Source organism: Rattus norvegicus, chromosome 17, assembly GCF_021556685.1.
Source record: "Rattus norvegicus strain SHRSP/BbbUtx chromosome 17, alternate assembly SHRSP_T2T, whole genome shotgun sequence".
Classification (NCBI taxonomy): Eukaryota; Metazoa; Chordata; class Mammalia; order Rodentia; family Muridae; genus Rattus; species Rattus norvegicus.
Genome location: NC_141550.1, coordinates 14,655,172 through 14,680,190, shown reverse-complemented (window position 1 = coordinate 14,680,190; position 25,019 = coordinate 14,655,172). Strand labels below are relative to the sequence as shown.

Sequence of the window (25,019 nt, the reverse complement as noted above, 5' to 3'; positions counted from 1 at the left end):
TTCCTCCAGTGGCTGGAATTTACCTACTAGCTCTACGCTCTGTCAGCTTACAGCAGCACCAGCATGATTTCATGGTCAAACTGGTCAAGCACCCTATCCCAGCTCCTGACTTTGTATTTAAACATGTCCTGGATCCTTGACCACCAGCAGCAGGTGAGTTACCCATGGGAATAGGACTCTGGTTTCATTTGCGCATTTACTAGGCTGAACAGTCACTGTCCTCTCTTTCCCAGTAGATACTGAAACAAACTACCTGAACTGGATGTGAAAGTGTTTCAGCTGAATCTTGAGAGGTGAACATTCTTTGTGCCTGTCATTTGAATGAGACAGCTTGAGGAAGGGCCATCCATATTCCCGCTCCCTAAGGTGAGTATGAGGAGTAAGTCCATCTCTGACTCCTTTTCCCTGAAGGGCTTCACTGCCCTGAAGGCGGCACACCTGTGTATGTCCTGCCTGTGACGTCACTGATGCAGGACAAATGGAGAGAGCAGCATGGCCGATGCCTGCTGTGTGGGCTACAGTGATAGTCTAAGTGCAAGACACGCACCAAGGGCTCTTGTGGCTCAAGTCAAAGACAAACTAGGCAGAGATGGGACAAAGGAGAGAAGAGTTTTATTACCTGGAGGGGGTGAAGAGAACATTGGGAACCATTTTGGAAGGCCACATCCTGCTCCAACAGGTAAAGCATGAGGACTTCACTCTGGGAGCCTGACATATGTGTAGAAGTTTCAGTCGATCCCTGAGCATACTTGGATGTTCCTCAGAGGTATTGTAGTAGGAATCTTTTTTTTCCTTTTCCCTGTATATATAGGGAGGACTGGCTCCCATTTTTTTTTTCTGTATCTTTCAGCTGGGTGAAGCATGGGATAGAAGACCTTACTATCCCATGACATGTTCCCTGGATTTTCCCTTTAGATCTTATAATCCTCTGTCTCACTTCATGGTGATGAAACACATTGAGATCATTCACGTTGATCTTATCCTTGGGGACTCTTAATTCTTTTTTTTTCTTTTTTTTTATTAACTTGAGTATTTCTTATATACATTTCGAGTGTTATTCCCTTTCCCGGTTTCCGGGCAAACATCCCCCTCCCCCTCCCCTTCCTTATGGGTGTTCCCCTCCCAACCCTCCCCCCATTGCCGCCCTCCCCCCATAGACTAGTTCACTGGGGGTTCAGTCTTAGCAGGACCCAGGGCTTCCCCTTCCACTGGTGCTCTTACTAGGATATTCATTGCTACCTATGGGGTCAGAGTCCAGGGTCAGTCCATGTATAGTCTTTAGGTAGTGGCTTAGTCCCTGGAAGCTCTGGTTGCTTGGCATTGTTGTACTTTTGGGGTCTCGAGCCCCTTCAAGCTCTTCCAGTTCTTTCTCTGATTCCTTCAATAGGGGACCTATTCTCAGTTCAGTGGTTTGCTGCTGGCATTCGCCTCTGTATTTGCTGTATTCTGGCTGTGTCTCTCAGGAGCGATCTACATCCGGCTCCTGTCGGTCTGCACTTCTTTGTTTCATCCATCTTGTCTAATTGGGTGGCAGTATATGTATGGGCCACATGTGGAGCAGGCTCTGAATGGGTGTTCCTTCAGTCTCTGTTTTAATCTTTGCCTCTCCCTTCCCTGCCAAGGGTATTCTTTTTCCTCATTTAAAGAAGGAGTGAAGCATTCACATTTTGATCATCCGTCTTGAGTTTCGTTTGTTCTAGGGATCTAGGGGTATTCAAGCATTTGGGCTAATAGCCACTTATCAATGAGTGCATACCATGTATGTCTTTCTGTGATTGGGTTAGCTCACTCAGGATGATATTTTCCAGTTCCAACCATTTGCCTATGAATTTCATAAACTCGTTGTTTTTGATAGCTGAGTAATATTCCATTGTGTAGATGTACCACATTTTCTGCATCCATTCCTCTGTTGAAGGGCATCTGGGTTCTTTCCATTTTCTGGCTATTATAAATAAGGCTGCGATGAACATAGTGGAGCACGTGTCTCTTTTATATGTTGAGGCATCTTTTGGGTATATGCCCAAGAGAGGTATAGCTGGATCCTCAGGCAGTTCAATGTCCAATTTTCTGAGGAACCTCCAGACTGATTTCCAGAATGGTTTTACCAGTCTGCAATCCCACCAACAATGGAGGAGTGTTCCTCTTTCTCCACATCCTCGCCAGCATCTGCTGTCACCTGAGTTTTTGATCTTAGCCAATCGCACTGGTGTGAGGTGAAATCTCAGGGTTGTTTTGATTTGCATTTCCCTTATGACTAAAGATGTTGAACATTTCTTTAGGTGTTTCTCAGCCATTCGGCATTCCTCAGCTGTGAATTCTTTGTTTAGCTCTGAACCCCATTTTTTAATAGGGTTATTTGTTTCCCTGCGGTCTAACTTCTTGAGTTCTTTGTATATTTTGGATATAAGGCCTCTATCTGTTGTAGGATTGGTAAAGATCTTTTCCCAATCTGTTGGTTGCCGTTTTGTCCTAACCACAGTGTCCTTTGCCTTACAGAAGCTTTGCAGTTTTATGAGATCCCATTTGTCGATTCTTGATCTTAGAGCATAAGCCATTGGTGTTTTGTTCAGGAAATTTTTTCCAGTGCCCATGTGTTCCAGATGCTTCCCTAGTTTTTCTTCTATTAGTTTGAGTGTGTCTGGTTTGATGTGGAGGTCCTTGATCCACTTGGACTTAAGCTTTGTACAGGGTGATAAGCATGGATCGATCTGCATTCTTCTACATGTTGACCTCCAGTTGAACCAGCACCATTTGCTGAAAATGCTATCTTTTTTCCATTGGATGGTTTTGGCTCCTTTGTCAAAAATCAAGTGACCATAGGTGTGTGGGTTCATTTCTGGGTCTTCAATTCTATTCCATTGGTCTATCTGTCTGTCTCTGTACCAATACCATGCAGTTTTTATCACTATTGCTCTGTAATACTGCTTGAGTTCAGGGATAGTGATTCCCCCTGAAGTCCTTTTATTGTTGAGGATAGCTTTAGCTATCCTGGGTTTTTTGTTATTCCAGATGAATTTGCAAATTGTTCTGTCTAACTCTTTGAAGAATTGGATTGGTATTTTGATGGGGATTGCATTGAATCTGTAGATTGCTTTTGGTAAAATGGCCATTTTTACTATATTAATCCTGCCAATCCATGAGCATGGGAGATCTTTCCATCTTCTGAGGTCTTCTTCAATTTCTTTCCTCAGTGTCTTGAAGTTCTTATTGTACAGATCTTTTACTTGCTTGGTTAAAGTCACACCGAGGTACTTTATATTATTTGGGTCTATTATGAAGGGTGTCATTTCCCTAATTTCTTTCTCGGCTTGTTTCTCTTTTGTATAGAGGAAGGCAACTGATTTATTTGAGTTAATTTTATACCCAGCCACTTTGCTGAAGTTGTTTATCAGCTTTAGTAGTTCTCTGGTGGAACTTTTGGGATCACTTAAATATACTATCATGTCGTCTGCAAATAGTGATATTTTGACCTCTTCTTTTCCGATCTGTATCCCCTTGATCTCCTTTTGTTGTCTGATTGCTCTGGCTAGAACTTCAAGAACTATATTGAATAAGTAGGGAGAGAGTGGGCAGCCTTGTCTAGTCCCTGATTTTAGTGGGATTGCTTCAAGTTTCTCTCCATTTAGTTTAATGTTAGCAACTGGTTTGCTGTATATGGCTTTTACTATGTTTAGGTATGGGCCTTGAATACCTATTCTTTCCAGGACTTTTATCATGAAGGGGTGTTGAATTTTGTCAAATGCTTTCTCAGCATCTAATGAAATGATCATGTGGTTCTGTTCTTTCAGTTTGTTTATATAATGGATCACGTTGATGGTTTTCCGTATATTAAACCATCCCTGCATGCCTGGGATGAAGCCTACTTGATCATGGTGGATGATTGTTTTGATGTGCTCTTGAATTCGGTTTGCCAGAATTTTATTGAGTATTTTTGCGTCGATATTCATAAGGGAAATTGGTCTGAAGTTCTCTTTCTTTGTTGTGTCTTTGTGTGGTTTAGGTATAAGAGTAATTGTGGCTTCGTAGAAGGAATTCGGTAGGGCTCCATCTGTTTCAATTTTGTGGAATAGTTTGGATAATATTGGTATGAGGTCTTCTATGAAGGTTTGATAGAATTCTGCACTAAATCCGTCTGGACCTGGGCTCTTTTTGGTTGGGAGACCTTTAATGACTGCTTCTATTTCCTTAGGAGTTATGGGGTTGTTTAACTGGTTTATCTGCTCCTGATTTAACTTCGATACCTGGTATCTGTCTAGGAAATTGTCCATTTCCTGAAGATTTTCAAATTTTGTTGAATATAGGTTTTTATAGTAAGATCTGATGATTTTTTGAATTTCCTCCAAATCTGTAGTTATGTCTCCCTTTTCATTTCTGATTTTGTTAATTTGGACACACTCTCTGTGTCCTCTCGTTAGTCTGGCTAAGGGTTTATCTATCTTGTTGATTTTCTCAAAGAACCAACTTTTGGTTCTGTTGATTCTTTCTATGGTCCTTTTTGTTTCTACTTGGTTGATTTCAGCTCTGAGTTTGATTATTTCCTGCCTTCTACTCCTCCTGGGTGTATTTGCTTCTTTTTGTTCTAGAGCTTTTAGGTGTGCTGTCAAGCTGCTGACATATGCTCTTTCCTGTTTCTTTCTGCAGGCACTCAGCGCTATGAGTTTTCCTCTTAGCACAGCTTTCATTGTGTCCCATAAGTTTGAGTATATTGTATCTTCATTTTCATTAAATTCTAAAAAGTTTTTAATTTCTTTCTTTATTTCTTCCTTGACCAGGTTATCATTGAGTAGAGCATTGTTCAATTTCCACGTATATGTGGGCATTCTTCCCTTATTGTTATTGAAGACCAGTTTTAGGCCGTGGTGGTCCGATAGCACGCATGGGATTATTTCTATCTTTCTGTACCTGTTGAGGCCCGTTTTTTGACCAATTATATGGTCAATTTTGGAGAAAGTACCATGAGGAGCTGAGAAGAAGGTATATCCTTTTGCTTTAGGATAGAATGTTCTATAAATATCCGTTAAGTCCATTTGGCTCATGACTTCTCTTAGTCTGTCGACATCACTGTTTAATTTCTGTTTCCATGATCTGTCCATTGATGAGAGTGGGGTGTTGAAATCTCCTACTATTATTGTGTGAGGTGCAATGTGTGTTTTGAGCTTTAGTAAGGTTTCTTTTACGTATGTAGGTGCCCTTGTATTTGGGGCATAGATATTTAGGATTGAGAGTTCATCTTGGTTGATTTTTCCTTTGATGAATATGAAGTGTCCTTCCTTACCTTTTTTGATGACTTTTAATTGAAAATTGATTTTATTTGATATTAGAATGGCTACTCCAGCTTGCTTCTTCTGACCATTTGCTTGGAAAGTTGTTTTCCAGCCTTTCACTCTGAGGTAGTGTCTGTCTTTGTCTCTGAGGTGTGTTTCCTGTAGGCAGCAGAATGCAGGGTCCTCGTTGCGTATCCAGTTTGTTAATCTATGTCTTTTTATTGGGGAGTTGAGGCCATTGATATTGAGAGATATTAAGGAATAGTGATTATTGCTTCCCGTTATATTCATATTTGGATGTGAGGTTATGTTTGTGTGCTTTCATTCTCTTTGTTTTGTTGCCAAGACTATTAGTTTCTTGCTTCTTCTAGGGTATAGCTTGCCTCCTTATGTTGGGCTTTCCCATTTATTATCCTTTGTAGTGCTGGATTTGTAGAAAGATATTGTGTAAATTTGGTTTTGTCATGGAATATCTTGGTTTCTCCATCAATGTTAATTGAGAGTTTTGCTGGATACAGTAACCTGGGCTGGCATTTGTGTTCTCTTAGGGTCTGTATGACATCAGTCCAGGATCTTCTGGCCTTCATAGTTTCTGGCGAGAAGTCTGGTGTGATTCTGATAGGTCTGCCTTTATATGTTACTTGACCTTTTTCCCTTACTGCTTTTAATATTCTTTCTTTATTTTGTGCGTTTGGTGTTTTGACAATTATGTGACGGGAGGTGTTTCTTTTCTGGTCCAATCTATTTGGAGTTCTGTAGGCTTCTTGTATGTCTATGGGTATCTCTTTTTTTAGGTTAGTGAAGTTTTCTTCTATGATTTTTTTGAAGATATTTACTGGTCCTTTGAGCTGGGAGTCTTCACTCTCTTCTATACCTATTATCCTTAGGTTTGATCTTCTCATTGAGTCCTGGATTTCCTGTATGTTTTGGACCAGTAGCTTTTTCCACTTTACATTATCTTTGACAGTTGAGTCAATGATTTCTATGGAATCTTCTGCTCCTGAGATTCTCTCTTCCATCTCTTGTATTCTGTTGGTGAAGCTTGTATCTACAGCTCCTTGTCTCTTCTTTTGGTTTTCTATATCCAGGGTTGTTTCCATGTGTTCTTTCTTGATTGCTTCTATTTCCATTTTTAATTCCTTCAACTGTTTGATTGTGTTTTCCTGGAATTCTTTAAGGGATTTTTGCGATTCCTCTCTGTAGGCTTCTACTTGTTTATTAATGTTTTCCTGTGTTTCCCTAAGTGTGTTCATGTCTTTCTTGAAGTCCTCCAGCATCATGATCAAATATGATTTTGAAACTAGATCTTGCTTTTCTGGTGTGTTTGGATATTCCATGTTTGTTTTGGTGGGAGAATTGGGCTCGGATGATGGCATGTAGTCTTGGTTTCTGTTGCTTGGGTTCCTGCGCTTGCCTCTCGCCATCAGATTATCTCTAGTGTTACTTTGTTCTGCTATTTCTGACAGTGGCTAGACTGTCCTATAAGCCTGTGTGTCAGGAGTGCTGTAGACCTGTTTTCCTCTCTTTCAGTCAGTTATGGGGACAGAGTGTTCTGCTTTCGGGCGTGTAGTTTTTCCTCTCTACAGGTCTTCAGCTGTTCCTGTGGGCCTGTGTCTTGAGTTCACCAGGCAGCTTTCTTGCAGCAGAAAATTTGGTCTTACCTGTGGTCCCGAGGCTCAGGTTCGCTCGTGGGGTGCTGCCCAGGGGCTCTCTGCAGCGGCAGCAACCAGGAAGACCTGTGCCGCCCCTTCCGGGAGCTTCAGTGCACCAGGGTTCCAGATGGTCTTTGGCTTTTTCCTCTGGCGTCCGAGATGTGTGTGCAGGGAGCAGTCTCTTCTGGTTTCCCAGGCTTGTCTGCCTCTCTGAAGGTTTAGCTCTCCCTCCCACGGGATTTGGGTGCAGAGAACTGTTTATCCGGTCTGTTTCCTTCAGGGTCCGGCGGTGTGGTGATGCAGCAGCAAGGCTTTGTGTGGGCCAGTGCCTCCAGGTTTTAAATGGTAGGGTGAATCAGAAAAGCCAGCTGCAAATAGAGAAGATGCTCACCCCAATGTCCTTCCCATATGAACTCTCTGCCGTCGCCGCCGCCGCAGTCCTCGCCGCCGCTACCGCTGCCGCCTGGGAGTCCCGGGACTCTTAATTCTTGAGTATCCTCCCTCCTATGTCTTCTTCTGAAGAATCATCTAAGCCCTGGGAAGTCTGGGGTTTTGGTGTGTATTCTGGAAGCTGGTCAGAGAGTGTTGTGAAGGCAAGATGATCTGGCCTGTGTGTACTGTACCGGGGCCTTCTGGACGATGTCTCACAGGCCAGGCCTGGGGATGCTTATTTGATATTGAGTCAGTCACAGTGTATGTTTGTGTTTTTAGAGCTGACTCCCAAGAGTGTGTGTGGGGTAGGTGTTGGGAGATGTCAAGTCTGGTTGGCCTCTGCAGACTCAAATACTTGGGACCCATGTTGATGGCTGGGCCATTGGGAATCATACTGGATCCCAGTCTAACTCCCCAGTCAGGGAGGCTCTCCTTTCACCTCTTAGGTATTGGTTTGTTTTGACCACTGCAGATCTGACCCTATCTTTAGAGCCTACAGTTTTTTCACTCCAGAGCATATACTCTGACGCCACATCCTCTGATCTCTTCTATGTTGCAATCCTGGTCATTTCGGGTAGTCCTGATAGCAGGATGCTTTTCCAGTCCCTTTGATAGTCATGTTCTGCTGGGATTTGGTCTCAAGGCAGGAAGCACAGAGCCTAGCACTCAGGTATCTCTGCCATGGATCTCAATGAGCCTTTGGGTCCATGGTTGGCTGCAGGTGGAGGGGCTCTTTGTGTGTCCTGCACCTCTGCAGCTGAGTGCATAGACAGAGCCCTCTCTAGCCTGGCAGCTGACGTACTTTCTCCCCTTGTCCCTCTTGGGTCCTGGTGATGCAAATTTTTCAGATCCATGGCAGCCAGGGAATACTTAGTATTAAGGCTTGGAGTCACAGATGGGTGAGGATGTACACACAACATGGGGAAGGGTTAAAACTGAAATCCCAGGTGAGGTGAGATCCCTTGCCTCAGGAATCTGCAGCTATTGTCTCCTTCTGCATTTCACTGGAAGGTATGTGATGTTTGATTCCTGCTCCCATTCAGTCTTTGAGTCAAGCAGGGAACAATGCTCAGCAGGGTTCATGTAGAAGAGCTGGTTTCTCCTCAGTGCAAGGTTCCTGACTCCAGCCTCTTCCCAGGGCTGCTGCTCAAAGTGCAGGTTAGGCCTTTGTCCCTAACACCTAGGCTCTTATTGAAGGCGTTCTGTGTGTTACACTTAGCTATTGCCTTTCTGAGGGCATCTCTCAGCACAGACCCCGTCACCTGGCCCTACTGGTAGCTTTTGGAGTTGAGGATATGGGGCTGAGCAGGAAAGGAGAGTTCAGGCTTGTTCTTAGAACAACACAGTGTTTGCTGGACATTGACCTTGGATGGAAATCAATTCCCTGGATGGGAGCAATGAGAAGGGCATTCCTTGTTGTCCTTGATTACCCTGTCTTTTTCATTCTGTGACTATTCATGATGGTGGAGCATTGGACAATGCTCAGGATGCTAGAGGCTGATCTGGTAGTTTTAGTTTGCAGGGTCCCCTGGACAAGTTGTCAGTGTGCCGAGTAATGGCTGTTTCATGTTTTCGTTCCTTGGAACCTGTCATGCCTTTCCAATTCAGTCCGTTTGCCAGGGCTGGTTTTCAGTTGGTTGCCATGCCTGCATGTCTATCTCAGTGCTAGGCTCAGCTCTTCCACAGGCCCTACTCTGTAAACAATCGGTGTTGGTTTGGTGTGGAACTTGGTAGTTCTTCCAGTTCCTGGGCCTCAGTCACAACAACCAAGCTTGGAATTACAAATGGTTGATGCAATGGCTGCTCCTGGGAAATCTCTGGAGGTCTTCCAGCCTTCTTTAGTCCTCGGACAGGGACAAATGCATCACTAAATGTCACAGTTTATATCCTGATGATGAAGGGCTTCTGAAGGCCTGGGCAGTAGCCACAACTGACTGAGAACACAGGATATGCCCCTGACAAGTCCACTAAACTTCAGCTGTATAGGATCCTCCAAGACCTTGAGGTAGGACAACAGCTGAGAGAAAGGACTATAATCCATTTTCTGATTAGGGTTTGAAGAAGGCTGTGGTGTGGAAAAGTTGCTTTGTCGGACTGCAAGAGACAGGAGGCAATAGCGTCAGGCCTATGCAGAGGATCATTAGACTGTGTAAATATGGCACCTGTAGCCATAGAGTCCCTCCACTGCCTCCATATCCCATATCCCTTAGTGTCACATCCAATAGGGGTGTGTTCCAATCCCACCCTGCATGGCACCTTCAGTATGGAGACCCCCAGACTCTGTGCTCACATTATGGAGTGAAAAATTCCACAAGACTTAGAGATTTTCTTACATATTCACAGGTTGTGATGGAGTCTGGGCCTCTTCCTCAGTTTTTCTGCCATCTCTAACCCTAGAGATAGTTATGTAAGATAAGGACAAGGAACGATAACACAGATTAGTGAGGCATCTCTCTTATGACAACCCATGCTAGGATTCTAATTCTCAAGCACCATTGTGCAAGGACAGCACTGTGAGCAAGGGGAATGAGGGACCTCATCTCTCCATTTATACTTTCCTTGCTCTTCCCTCCATTCCTGTCATTCCCCTTACAATATAGCAAGGGGCACAGGACCTGTTCTCTGAGAGAGAATTGCAGCTAGGAGAATTGAAGCTACATGTTGTCAGGTGGACCTGGGAGTCCACAATATCACTCCAGTGCTCAAACTACACTTCCAAGTGTAGCACCCATCAAGGCTAATCACAGCTTTGTTGTGTCCAAATCCTGGGGATTTCCTGTCCCTTATTTCCTTCCCAGCAGCCCCCCTTCCTTCTTGGAGCTCTGCATCTCATGTTCAAAAAGCATGGCTGTCACCATGATCCTCATTAACGAGGTGAGGGCCAGATAGAATTCCTCTCCACAGGAAAGCAGGAGCCTACCTTTTACAGCAGCAGTTTTCTTCCTGGTCTTGCTCTACCCCTCTTCAGCCCCTGTGAGTTCCAAACAATACAAATGAGCTGGGGACTCGCTTTACTCACTCTGGTAGACAACCTTCCTGTTCTCTGTGCTCATGAATAACAATGAAATGCATTTCCCAGAGAGCTCTGTCTCATCCATCCTTGACCCATTCACACGGTGTATAAACACATTTCCTTTTAGCCCTGTTGGAAATAGCAGAAGGCAGTGTCTGTGCCTCAGGTTCCACATGTGCCTCAATCAGTGTTCCTCAGACAGGATCCTACTCAAGCCCAAGCTCTGCAGCTGATTCTGGGCTCTCAGGTGATATTTGCTTCCTCAGAGCAGAGACTCAGTCCGTGATCTGAGGCCCATGGCCTCATCACCTGTTTCACATTAGTTCACCACAAACATAGGCAAGTCCCTGAGCAGAAGACAACAGCTTTTCTCGTAGCTTGTCCTGTGTCCTCACCAACTCAGAAATAGTCTGTCCATGGAGTCATGTCATCCTGAGTAGCCTCTCTGTCTCTCTCTACAGATGGTCTGAGATCTTCAGTCAGTCACCTCAGGGGCACTCTCACCGCTGGTCTACCTGTCTGTTGCTGCAGACGGAAGTGCTGCTCTTTAGAGTTTGTCCCTTATGTATCTGTAGCTAGAGTTTGAATGTTTTCCTCTCTTCCAGCCTTCTCCACCCCTTTTCTTCCACCCTTTCAACTACGTAGCACTACATAGGAGAGAACAATGATGGAGTAGAAAGGGGGTGATGTTATTGTTAGACTAACTCATGCTGATTTAGGGGGGTTGAGTTCCTTGGGCCAAGTTTGACCTTTCCATCAGGATATCCAACTTCGTCTTGTTTCTGTGCACATGACTATGTATCAAAACACAAACACCAACCACTGATAGGAAACACAGCCCACCAATAACCCACCATGCCTCCCAAGGCCCTGTCATTTTTATACCCTCTGAAAAGACCACAGAGTTACAGGAACCAGAGAAATGCAGAAACTATCTGCTGCTGGCAAAATCACTCACATTCTAGAGCATGAGGCAAATCATAGTCAGTTGATGTGGAAAATCTTAAGGTACACCATATTACCACCCCCAAGATTAAAACAAAACCACAAAAATATTCTTATATTTATGTTTTTTTATTTATTTTTTTCCCCTCCCAACCCTCCCCCCATTGCCGCCCTCCCCCCATAGACTAGTTCACTGGGGGTTCAGTCTTAGCAGGACCCAGGGCTTCCCCTTCCACTGGTGCTCTTACTAGGATATTCATTGCTACATATGGGGTCAGAGTCCAGGGTCAGTCCATGTATAGTCTTTATATTTATGTTTTTAAAAGAATAAAAATGCTAAACTTTGTCAGTACACCTGCCTTTCAAGGGAATGGGAGATTAAAGGTTATGATTAGAGACTGCTGCTCCACTGTGTGTGAACCGTGTCTTTGCTCATCTTTGGGATGTCCCCTATGCTTCCAGATGGTGGTGACAGTGGATACTCAGTGAAGGATGGGAATAGTAGGAAAACCATCCCCTCCTCTCACACATCCCAATGCTCCTGTCCATTGCTATGTCCATGGAGCTGGGGCTCATCCACGAATCTCTTAACGTTATTCATTAGAAGAAGGGAATTCACCATCTTCTGAATTGCAGTGCAGCTCCCAGGACACTGAGTCCTGAAGCTCAGTTTGACATGTGTCAGGAGGGCTCAGGGTTCATCACACTGCTGTGGCCTCCTCATCACAAAGGGATCCTGGCAGTAGAGAGGCTGCCACAGCCCCTTTCCAGGCTCCAGCCCAGCCAGCCCCTCTGTGCCCTTTCCCTGCTCCCTCCATCCAAATCCTGCTTGTGAATCAGTCTCAAGTAGATTCTGTCCATGTTTTGTTCCATATCCCTGAGCCCCAACATTTCTCTGTGTAGGCCCATATTTTTCACAACCTACTTTAATATAGTTCAACCTCTCCCCAGTTCACCATCTACCAGAGGTAGTTGAAAAGGAGGATTATTAGAATATGGGAAGTGGACCTGTTTAGAAATATTTCATTTGGGCAATTCCAATCTCTGTTGTTCTCAGTCCAAACCCAGAGCAAACACCAAATATGAATCAGCAGCTGCAGTCTAGAGCACTGAGCAGACACCACACAGGAATCAGGAAGGGCAGTTCAATCCTGAACAAACTAGGTCAACCAATATACTGTAAGGGTGTGTTGACTTTAGAATGTCAATCTGCATTAGCTTTAAGATGGGGACATGGTAATGCTTATGTATGTACAGGTGCTCAAAAAAATGGCTACCAGCAAACCTTATAAAGATCAGATAGGACCAGGGAAAAACTCCTATCACTGGAGACCTGGATGTCTTCATGAAGCAAATAGCCAAAGTTATTCATAGACTGTCTCAATGTATGAATCCTTAAAAATGCATGCAAATCAACTTCAGAGGGCCCTCGTGACCAATCACACAGGGACTGTATAATATAGACTGGAAGGACAATACAGAAAATGGATAAACACAGAGACTGGACAATAAATGATCCAGCCCACTGTTTTCAGACTAACCACTTTTCCTTGGGGACCAAACAACAGACAGTTCAGCAACTGTATAAACCCAGAGTCTGGGCAATAAATGCTGCAGCTAGCTTTATTCAGACTAACCATTTCCCTCTGGGGCCCTAAACAGGAATTCTTCAACACAATGCATCAAGAAAAGAAGACTCTCGCCCCAATCCCTTAAGTTGACTAGGTAGTTTTAGTCACTGGATGTGTTATAGTTGTTATCCTCTAGTGTTTGAATTTGTATATTAATAGAAATTTAAGGTTTTGGTTTAATTATTGTGCTCTATATTGAAAGACATGAAAGGATTATGTTTAGTCATTCTCTATTCATAGGCATTCGAGCTTGTTTTTTAGACTATGACAATATTGTACTTAATAAGCCCTTTATTGAAAAGTGATGATTTCTGTAATTATTTCTATTGTGAAAAGATTATTGATGTTAGAGAAAAGGACAATTCTTAAACAGAGAGGGGGATGTGAAGAGGAACCTTAAGTGTTCTTTGGAAAGTCATTTCTTCTGGGTAATGTTTTGCTGGGGTGACAATGTGAAGGAAGAGTTTCCTGAAGTAGACAGAGGCGAAAGGATGTTTTGCCAAAGCAAGCATGTGAAAGGACATGTGATGAACAATTCTCTGTTAACAACTAGCATCTACTGGTCTGACTTACATTTTTACTTGAGTTTCATTTGTCAGGACTCCATAGAGAGAAAATCACCAAAATTTTCCGGTGGTGTGCTATGCTGCATTTCTTGCCCTTTTGAGGACTCGAGCCAATTGGCAGAGTGATGTCAGCTGAGGGAGACTCACATCCTGAGGCAAGACACCTGGTGAGGCAAAACCAGGGAGGGCATGTGATGCTTGGAGGGGGGGGGTAAATAGGACTAAACCAGTGTGAGAAGAGCTTGCATTGCTCGCACAGCTAAACTCTTCTTGGCCTTGTGTCTTCACTGATGTTCACTCAGTCCAGAGAGGCACAGCAGCTCCTGGCATCCCTGCTGGTCTGAATCCCTCCTGCTGAATTGGTCTGAAATTCCCTTTCTTGAGTCTTCATGTGGTTTACCTATCAGGGTCATTGTAGCTTCATACAATGACTTTCACATTGTTTCTTCTGTTTCTATTTCCTCAAATAGTTTAAGGAGTATTGGCATTAGCTCTTCTTTGAAAGTCTGGTGGAGCTCTGTGTGAAAACCATCTGGCCCTGGGTTTGTTTTATTTCTATTTCCTTAGAAGTTTATAGGACCGTTTGAATTGTTTACCTCTTCTCGCTTTAACTGTGGGGAAAGGTATCTGTAGAATTGTTCCTGACAATCTTAGAAAGAACTGAAAGAGCTTGAAGGGGCTTGAGACCCCATATGAACAACAATGCCAACCAACCAGAGCTTCCAGGGACTAAGCCACTACCCAAAGACTATACATGGACTGACACTGGGCTCCAACCTCATAGGTAGCAATGAATAGCCTAGTAAAAGCACCAGTGGAAGGGGAAGCCCTTGGTCCTGCTAAGACTGAACCCCCAGTGAATGTGATTGTTGGGGGGGGGGAGGGTGATAATGGGGGGGATGGGGAGGGTAACACCCATACAGAAGGGGAGGTGGAGGGGTAGGGGGATGTTGCCAGTGAAACCGGGAAGGGGAATAACAATCGAAATGTAAATAAGAAATACTCAAGTTAATAAAGATGGGGAAAAAAAGAATTGTTCCTGACATTTAGATGGTTTAATTTTATGGCATTCGGACTTTGAAGTCAGTCCACATTATTCTTTGGATTTCCCCGTGTCTGTTGCTACATTCTGCTTTTAATTTCTGATTTTCCTGACTTGTGTATATTCTTCCTGCTTTTTCATTAATTTGGCTAAGAGTTTGTCTTTCTTGTTGATTTTTTCCCCCCAAAGAACTAGCACTTTGTTTCTTTGGTCCTCTGTATAGTTCTCTCTGTTCCTCATTTGTTGACTCCTGTCCCGAGTTTGATTATGTTTTTACTGTCTACTTCTCGTACATTTGCTTCTTTTTGTTCTGAAGCTTTCAGGTGTGCTTTGGCATTCCTAGGAGGAGATCTCTCCTTCCTGAAGGCATTTTGTTCTCTGAACTCTCCTCTTAGCACTGCTCTCATTGTGTGCTATAAGTTTATGTATGTTCTGCCTTCATTTTCACTGAATTCTGGGATGTCCAAAATTTCTTTCTTTCCTTTCTCAATTTTCATTCAGTAGACAATTGTCCTGTTTCCATGCATTTGTAGACTTGCTTTTGTTTCTGTTGTTGAATTTCAGCTTTTACCTATTGTTGTGTGATAAGATGCAAGGGGTCATTTCAGTTTTGTTTTATCTGTTGAGGCATGCTTTGTGACAAGTATATGGCCAATTTTTGGGAAGGTTCAGTAAGATGGTGAGAAGATGGTAGTCTATTCTTTTGTGGTTGGTTGGAATGGTCTGTAGATAACCTGTTAGGTCATTTGGAATCATAATGTCTATTGATTGCATTATGTCTCCATGTATTTTCTGTCTTGATGGCCTGTACATTGGTGAGAGCTGGGTGTTGAAGTCTCCCACTATTAACATGGGGGTTTGATGGGTGATTTAAGTTTTAGTCATGTTTCTTTTATGAGTGTGGGTGCCCTTTCATTTGAGGCATTTTTCCTTTGATGAATATGATGTATTCTTCGTCATCTCTTTTGATTATTCTTGTTTGAAATTCCATTTTATTAGATATTAGAATTGCTATCCTGCTTGCTTATTGGGTATGCTTGCTTGAAGAACATTTTTTCAGCCCTTTAGCCTTTTGTTATGATTATCTGTGTTTCAGAGGTGTATTTTCGTTATGCACCAGTATGATGGATCCTGTTTTCCCATCCATTCTGTTGGCTTGTTTGTTTTTGTTGGGAAATTGATTCCCTTGATGTTGAGAGATATTAATGACCTATGACTGTTAATTCCAGGCAATTTGACTTTGGTGGTGATTTGCGTGTGTGTGTGTGTCTGTGTGTTTGCGTGCTTCCCTTCCTGTGGTTTTCTGGTGTGGTGTTATTTATTTCCTGTGCTTTCTTGTGTGAAGGTAGCCTCCTTGGGTTAGAGTTGTCCTGTAGGACTGTATTTTAATTTAGATATTGTTTAAACTTGGTTTTGCCATGGAATATCTTGTTTTCTCCATCTAAGGTGATTGAAAGTTTTGCTAGCTACAGTATTCTGGACTGAAGTCTGCCATTTCAGCACACTTGCCAAGGCCCTTCTGACTTTTAAAGTTTCTGTTGAGCAATTTGGTGTAATTCTGGTAGGTCTGACTTTTATGTTACCTTGCCTTTTTCTCTTTTTGGGGATTCTGTATATATAGTGCTTTGATTTTTGTGGGGTGGCAGGATTTTCTTTTTTGATCCAATCTATTTCGTGTTTGGTAAGATTCCTGTATGTATATAGGCATGTCTATTTTTAGGTTGCTGAAATTTACTTCTATGATTTTGTTGAAAATATCTTCTGGCCTTGTACCTGGGAACCTTCTCTTTCTTCTGCTCCTATATTTCTTAGGTTTGGTCTTTTCATAGTGTCCCTGATTTCTTCAAAGCTGTCGTGACTTTTTATATTTGGTCTTTTCTTCATTCTATTGATTTCTTCATATCATACCTTCTATGCCTGAATCCCTCCCCTCCATCTCTTATATTCTGTTGGTGATGTTCACCTCTGTAGCTCCTGTTCCTTCCCTTGGTTTTCAAACTCCATGATTCACTCAGTTTTTGTTTTCTTTGTTACTTTTGTTTCTGATTTCAGGTTGTTGGCAGTTTTATGCATTTTTTTTCACATGTGTGATTTCATTTTCCTATATTTCTTAAGGCATTTATTAATCTCCTTTCTACAGGTCTGTATCATCTTTATATGTTTTGATTTAAGGTCACCTTTTTGTCCTTTGGCTCTAAGTGGTTAAGTATATAGAATGTAGATACCCTTGTCTCACTGCAGATCTTAATGTACATACTCTGAGGTTTGCAGTGTTTGATATAAAATTGTTCTTAAGTCTCTCACATAAAGCCTTTATTACATTCAAGCATGTTCTGTCAACTTATAATTGGTGAGAGATTTTCATCATTTAATCATGTTGAACATTTGTGTGTCTATATTACAGTTGGACTCACAGGCAGTCGTGAGCTGTTTGCTGTAGGTGATAGAGTCTGGCTGTTATGCAAGAACAGGAAGTATACGTAATCTTAACCACTGAATGCTCTCTCCAGTCTTTAGATTTTAGAAGGATTTCACTGTGGATCACTGGAGCACTGGTGCCTTGGAACTCACTATGTAAACCAGGCTGTCTTCACACTCACAGAGACTTGCGTTCTTTGCATCCAAACTACTACTGATATTAAAGGCAGGCTCCACCATGCTTGGCCTCTAATTACTTTCATATGTTACAGTGGGTTTTCTATTCTATATTTTTAAGTTTTTTGTTTTCTTCTATGTATTTTTTTTTCTTTTTTCTTTTTTTGGAGCTGGGGACTGAACCCAGGGCCTTGCGCTTGCTAGGCAAGCGCTCTACCACTGAGCTAAATCCCCAACCCCTTCTATGTATTTTCAATGTGTTCCCCCAACAATCCTTTGGATGTATTCTGAATGTGCTGTAACATCTCTCCTATCATCTCTAATTTTGCTATCTGGGACTCTACATCATTGATTAATTCAGGTGGGAGGTTTCCAATCCTACTTATTTTCTAAAAAACTAAGTCTCGTTTAACTTATTGTTCATATTATCCTTTAGTCTCTATTATAGTTGCTTTTGCCCCTATGAGTATTATTCTTGAAATGTCCTGCTTGTAGTGGGTGCCAGCTCACTTTTCTAAGACCTCAGGATGCATCATTTGGTCCTTGATTTGAGATTTTGGTTGTATTTCTTTTGTGGGGGGGGAGGGGAGTGGAGGTTAATGCATGCATACATGGCTTTAAATTTTCCTCTTGAAACTGTCTTAAGTATATCCCAAGCTAAGACCGTGAGATAGCACCTGAGGTCCCTAGTAAGAGATATCCCTAACTGGCTTTAGTCTGCAGACCTGTTTTCTCCACCGATACATTTGGAAAACGCCTTCCTAGTGATCGGATTTCATGAGCCACTGTCTTCATTACTGATCCTTCTAGCATGTTGTGCTGTCTTTGTAAAGGGCTCACTGACCAGTTTCCTCACTGTTGCTATAGTGCCCACCTGAATGTCAATAAACAGCAGCTAAAGCAATAAGTAAATAAGTAAATAAACAAATAAATAAATAAAGAAGTAACTTTCATTGAGGTTTTCACATTTTCCCCATGAATATATTGACATAGTATTTGGTTTATTGTAGTTTTAATTGTGTGTGTCTGCACACATGTGGAGGTCAAAGGACAAATTGTGGGGCCAGTTCTATCCCTCCACCATGTGGGCTCAAGAACTAGACCTGGGCTCATCTGCTGCGGCGGTGAGCAGCTCTCACCTTCAGCTGTTTATCAGCGGCTGCTTTAGGGTTTTGTGTATTATTTTTCTGTGACCCTGAAGCACACTGTGGGGCCATCTCACCTCTCTCTCACTTACCCATGTGGGAATTGAAAGCCATAAAGCTTCCTCCCATCCTGCTTCTCTTGAGTGCAATATCATGGTTTTCATCTCAGTGTTTAGTCAGCTGGTGTTAGCATGGGAATTGCCGAGCAACCTGCCAGCAAGTGAAGAGAGCAGGCAGCAGTGAAGCTGGAACTGGAGTTAGATCTTCCAAAATGTGTCCGTTTCACGAGATCTTGTCACCTTCAGGACCCTTGGCACAGAAAGGCAGCTTTCCTCAGCTGTGCCTCCTCCACAGGAAGCGTATAACACTTTCAGGGTCCAGGAAATGGGGGAGAAAATGACTGAGTCAATCTTCTGGGCCATCCAAATATAATGCATCTCTTCCCCCTCATAATGGGAAAACATATGTGTGTGGTGCTGGGACGGCTGCTGAGGGAGATCTGGTGAGCCTCATTGAGAAGGTCGGGCGTCTACAGGCAGAACAGGCTCAGCCCCTCTTCACAGAGATGGTGTTCAGTTCACTGAGCAGTGAGAACAGCACTGCACACTGCAACATCACACTGTGTGAATTCGGCCATCAAAGTCACCTCTGGAGAGACGTTCAAGCCTAGTGATGGTGCAGTGTGTGCTGTGCTGAGGCCAGATTCCCAACATACTGTGTGTGGCAGGGTGGCTCTCCAGCTGGAACTGATCACAGCACTGTATTGGCAGGTGCTTTGGGATGTTGTATGCAACATTGTCTGATAACCAAGGTCTTACAAATGTGGTGAACACGAACCTCATATAACCTGTTAGCACAGTAGAGATATTGTTATTTAAGGAACCTTAGAACAGTCACCATATAGATTTCTAGATATCAGTCCTGCCTAGACAGTATCTCTTCTACTGTGGCATATACAGTGCCAGGTTCAAGAACCAGCTAGACAACCCCTCTGACCCCAGTGCCACCTGAGATACAGGAATAGGTATCAGGTCCTGCAGGACACCTCACCACCTTCCATTGGCCCTGCTAGATTCAGGGTCCTGACATAAGAAAGGAAGTTAAAGGTTATCAGCTTATGAGTCAATAGAAGTTTTTTTTTTTTTTTTTGCAGCAGACTTAACTTCTACCCTTCTTCCTAAGGTCCCAGTGACACACTCGGACAGAACCTGATCTGGGAATCAATGAGCTAATAAGGGCTCACTTACAGAGCAGAGGTTAGGGGTTACCTGCAAAGGTACATGTGTCCTCCCTGTCAAGTTGTACCAGAAAAAAGTTAGTACCAAGTGAGGCTGACATCTTCCACATTCCTACATACATGGAGGTCCCTCCCCTACTCTGTCCTGGCCCCATTCCAAGGCCAAGTTCAATTATCAAGGTGCTGCATACATGATTTGTTTATAGTGAGGACCCTTTCTGGTTTGCAGATGAGCCTCTTGTATTTGTAAACCACCCACCAAGGAAACAAAGAGAAAGGTCCACACTCATACAACACACACACACACACACACACACACACACACACACACACACCCCACACATCATAAACAACATACACACACACACACACACACACACACACACACACACACACACACCACACATAGATGATAGTGCACTTGGAAGTTCTCTGTTTCTATGGACAAGGGTATCCATGCTCTTAATAACCTAGTTATGCCCCAAAGCCTATATCAGGAGGGAATAGAATTTGTGTGTGAAGTGGGCTGGATCAGGGATAGCACATGACGTTCCTAAAGGCACACGTTATAGGAAAATGAAGAGAGAGGAAAGCTCTGGGAAGTGACCCAAGTAGCCGGTTAGCAGGTCAGTGTGCAGCGATAAAGTGTGTTTCCAGGTACGAAAAGAAGTCTTAGTTGCCTTTATTTGAATGGGGTTCATTTTCCCAACTATTGTTTTATTTTGTATTTGTTACAATATATATGGGTCATATTCTTTCCTTCCTCCAACTTTTCCCAAATTTCTCCCTCACTACCCACACAGCTTCATATTTTTATCTTAAGGAAAACAAAACAAAGCCCACCAGATTATGGTGGTCTAGAGGTTATAATTTTAAAACATGGACTTGCACTTAGCAAAGTATCTAATAAAAGTAGGAAAGCCTTGAAGGTAAAGTTTTACAAGACTATGAAAAGATACATTTAATCGTCCTAAACTTAAAATAGTAATATCATCTTCATCATTTAAAAGAATCAGTTAAATAATGGTAATGTCTATTATAATTGATATATTATAATTTAATGAAAATGAGAATTCAATATAATGATAGATTTTATGTATTTTCTCCTTAATATTTGACAGCTATACAGAAATAAAAGGGGCAAAATAAAATCCTTTTGATGGATGAAATAGTGAAAGTGTTTTCTCACAGTATTAGGACCTGTGGGACTGGAGAGTTGCCTCCGTAGTTAAAAGCAGTGGCTGCCTTGGACAGGACCAGGTTCAATTCCTAGCACTCACATGGTAGCTCCCAGCCATGTGTAAGCCAATCTCCAGATACCCTGCCAAGATATAACCAGTGAAATGCTAACATCCAGAATATACCTTCCTATCAATCAGTGAGGAGAAAGGAAGAGTGAGACTGGCATGGCTGCAGGTAAGAAAACAGAACCATGAACAGCACCAAGGAAACCGAAGTCTCAAAACCCATCCGTTAACCCTGTAGTTACTCAAGTGAGTGAGACTGGGAAAAGAGGCCCGAAGCAGCCACAAATAACCAACCCTTGTGCCAGTGGGACCTCTGTACACCAAAGCAGGAGCCCTAGAAGCACACAAGCTATTACTAGCATCATGCAGGGAGGAAGCAGTTTCCAGGGCAGTCATCAATTAAATGGGGATGTAAACATCTGTCCACTTTGGAATGGATAGAGAAATCTGGGTACATTAAAATAAGGTGAAAGTGCTAAATGATTCAGATGTGGGTCCTGTGAGCAGGGATGGATCATCCTATGCTACAGTGTTAAAGGGACGATGGCAGACAGAGTCACTGAGACGAGCAATACAAGTTCGGGGTGTCAAGACTCTACTTCTATGTGAGGAAGAGGAAGAGGAAGCTCCTGAAGCAAGGGCTTCCCTTGCAGAGGGGAGGGGTGATGACAGAGGAGCACATAAGCTTTGAGGGGTTGACAGCATCTTGTATTTTGACCCTCGGAGTTTGTTCCCTTTTTAGTTTTATACTAATGACTTAACATCCCATATATGTTTTGTTATGTTTTCTTTATTTTATACTAAAAACAAATATATGAAGAAAATGCAAAAGAAGAAGTGGAGATGAGATCTGGTGAAGCAGTGGGGGAGGAAAAATGGATTGCTTCCTTCAGGGCTTGCAGGAGGGATGCAGAATTGAAAGAAAATTATGGGAGGAGAGAGCAGAGATGAACTCTACCAGACAGTGGATGCAGATAGGGTGTTTGGTCTCCACAGAGCTCAGAGGGGGTGGTAAAGTAGGAATGTAGGCTTCCAAATTATCTGCATAATAATCTTCACCAGGAAACAGTCTACAACTGACAGACATTGACTACTCCAGAGTGGCACTGGTGCAGCATCATATAAGCTGCATGTCTCCATGGTGATGGCTTGGGGAGGAAGTGGAGGATATATCCATGTCTCCAGGGAGAACACTGAGGGGACTCACGGGGATGTCTGTGGTTTCTCTGCAGGATTTCCTGTGTTACTAGGCAGGCCTGTGTGATGTGGCCCTCAGTAACTATCAATGGTCACACACTGCGCTCTATTCTGGATCAAGCTACAGTCACAGAAGAAGACAGACTGGTGATGACCACTGACCCATCACACAGGCTTAGATGAGTAGTGATAGGGTCTGACCACATCAAGGTGAGGAGGAGCTCCCGGGATAGGTGTTCTTTATGTCTGTCCTAGAAATGCAGGTACGGACTCCTGGGATAGGTGTTTTCTACGTCTGACTTTGAAATGTACGTATAAATTCTCCTACTTTTGAAATGGGGATGAAATCTTTGTGGTTGTTGTCTCAGCACATCAGTCTGTAAAGTGACAAAAACATAAAGGTGGGACAGTAAGGGGACACATTGAGCCACAGACCTGGGTGGGGTCTTCACAGGGTTGGCTCATCCTGAAAAAGTGTAGCCTTTTGTTGTCTCTGTAATGACAGAAAGATTATTACTAACTGCACAGCAAAGGGCATGTGTGAAGGTGACACCTAAAAGTGACTGTGCCTTCCCACCTGCCCTGTCTCTCCATAAACTGCACTGAGGCAGGAGCAATGCTGACCTTCCCCTGCTCCATCACTGTGAGACAGGAACCACTGTCCTGAAAGACAGGAGTGTTTACCAGGAAGCAGCTCCCATCTGGGAAGGAGCCATGAGCTCAGGAGGAAGAGCTCCAGAAAGAACAACCTTTCTTTGCAGGGACAAAATCAAGTTTATTACCAGGAAGCATGGGGGACACAATGGCTGGGCAGATGGGACATCTTCTAGAAAATCCTGGTGTTAAGGCAAAGATGGCCAGAGCCACCTGCACCTTGCCCTGTCCTGGTCAGGTCTATCTGGTGTCAGATGCTTGCTGGGCAGCAACTGAAGTCCTTAAGCAGTCAGTTCCCGTGTGGTTGACTGGATGGTTCCCTTTGGGACTTGTAAGGCAGCCATGGAACTTTAATGTGGTTCAGGGACTGAATGATCAGTACCTGACTGCTGTTCCTCTAATTTCTCAGTATCCGTGTGAATGGTTCTGTCTCACAGGGCTGATTTTGAAGACTGTGACTGATTCAAGTTTTTGTTGTAGTTTTACCTGGGTCACATGCTCTCTACTCAGCAATACCTGGCCCCTGCTTGTCTCTAGTTCCCCTGTACCCACATGGAAGTTCATTCTCCTTGGGCGTGTGGAGCTGCTTAAAGCCCATCCCCCTCTTCACTTGAGTTGGAAGTTGGTCACAGGCTCTCTGGGCTTCAATATCTGACTGTGGTTTGTCTTCAATCCCTGTATATGTGAAGGGATAGCTATTGATCTCAGGGCTGACATGGCCACAGCGTAATCTGCTTGCTGCTCTGCTATGAATTGTGTCATGCAGACCCACAGGAGAGTGGGATGTCAGTGAGTCTACTTTACACCCTAGTACCTTTGATGGGTACCCTTCAGTGTTTTCCAAGATCTGGACGAGAGCATTCACAAGTGATTGTATTTCAGCTACAATTGAAGATGACCTTGTTCCTCGTTACAACCTCCTGTATTTGCCCAGTACCTGATGTAGGGAGAATATTCTCTATGGAATCCCCCTGCCCTAAGTATTTTGTGATTAAGTTTCCATATTTTGAAGCAGTCCTTGTGATGTTATTCCAAGAGCTTTTAGAAGTAGCCTCCCCTTCCCCTGGAATCCAAGTCTTGGTTGTATCCCTAAACTGGGTGGAGCTTGGGATGGAAGGACTTACTTTCCTGAGCCTTTCTCCCTGGCTTATGGCTCTAGATCTTATAGTAATCTGCTTCTCTTCATGGGCATGGAACCCCTTGAAATCTTTCACTTCAAATTTTTCCTTAGGGACACATATCTCTCCAGTTTCTACCCTCGAGTGTCTCCTCATGAAGACATCACCTGAGCCCTGGGAAGTTATGGGATTTTGGCATGTATTCTGGAAGTTAAGCATCCGGTGTTTTGAAGGCAAGCTGACCTTGGCAGTGTGTACTGTAGTGGGGACATCTGGATCGTGTTTCACAGGCCAGGGCTGTGGCTGAAGGCCAGGAGCAGTCAGTTCCCGTGTGATTGACTGGACTTGTAAGTCCCTTTGGGACGTGTAAGGCAGCCACAGCCCTTTTTTTGTTTGTACTTTGATTTCAAGTCAATCTGACTATATGTCTGTGATTTTAGACCTGTGTCCTGTTCATGCTATAGGGTAGGTGTTTGGAGACGGCCTGGATTTTTTGTTGGTCTCTAAAGACCCAAAGTCCCTGGGACTGATCATGATGGCTTGCCCATTGTGACTCTCACTGGATTCCAGACTCACTGTCCATGCAGATGGCTCTTCTATCACACCTACCATATTGCTTTATTTGGCTCCTGAGGGTGGGACAGTTTCATCCTGGCCAAGCACTATCACACGCCAGAAGGGATGAGCTGAGTCCACATGCTGAAACCTCCTCCTAGGTGGATGCTTGGCCATTTTCGGGCCAAATTTGTTTGCATACTGCCTCTTTCCATTCTTTGGATAGTCCTGGTCTGCTGTGGTTTTGTCTGGAGGTGAAAGTCAGTTTGCTGAATACTCAGATATCCCTAAAATGGATCTGGATGAGCTTTTGAGGGCCCATGACTTGTCGCACCCACCTCGGCAGGCAAGGAAGACGCAACACGGTCGGATTCTTCTCAACACCCTTTATTGCAGGACCACCTCTTTGCTGATACGGGGACCTTGAGCAGCAAAAGCACTCACCTTATATACACAACAGGCTGGGGCTATGCTAATTGTCTTTCAGGGATTGGCGGAGCACAAATCACCCCACTATCACCCCACTATCACCCCACTATCACCCCACTATCACCCCTGCTACTTATCCTCCAGGGATTGGTGGAGCATGAATCCCTCATTAGCATATTAACGTCCCGGCCAACTGATGCCAGGTACAAAACCCGTGCATGTGCAGTACTGCTGTTCACCACAGGAGGGTGCTCTACATCTCCCCCTTTTTTTGTTTAATAAAATGACTGGTCTAGA

At 43.5% G+C, this 25,019-nt stretch overlaps 1 long non-coding RNA gene across 1 annotated transcript; it reads left to right on the top strand.

The window, feature by feature from the left end:
* The first annotated feature begins 236 nt into the window (after positions 1-236).
* On the top strand, positions 237-25,019 carry LOC148000020 (uncharacterized). Its single transcript, XR_015641130.1, has 3 exons — positions 237-366; positions 22,002-22,176; positions 23,852-25,019. It is a non-coding gene; the product is annotated as an uncharacterized LOC148000020 (long non-coding RNA).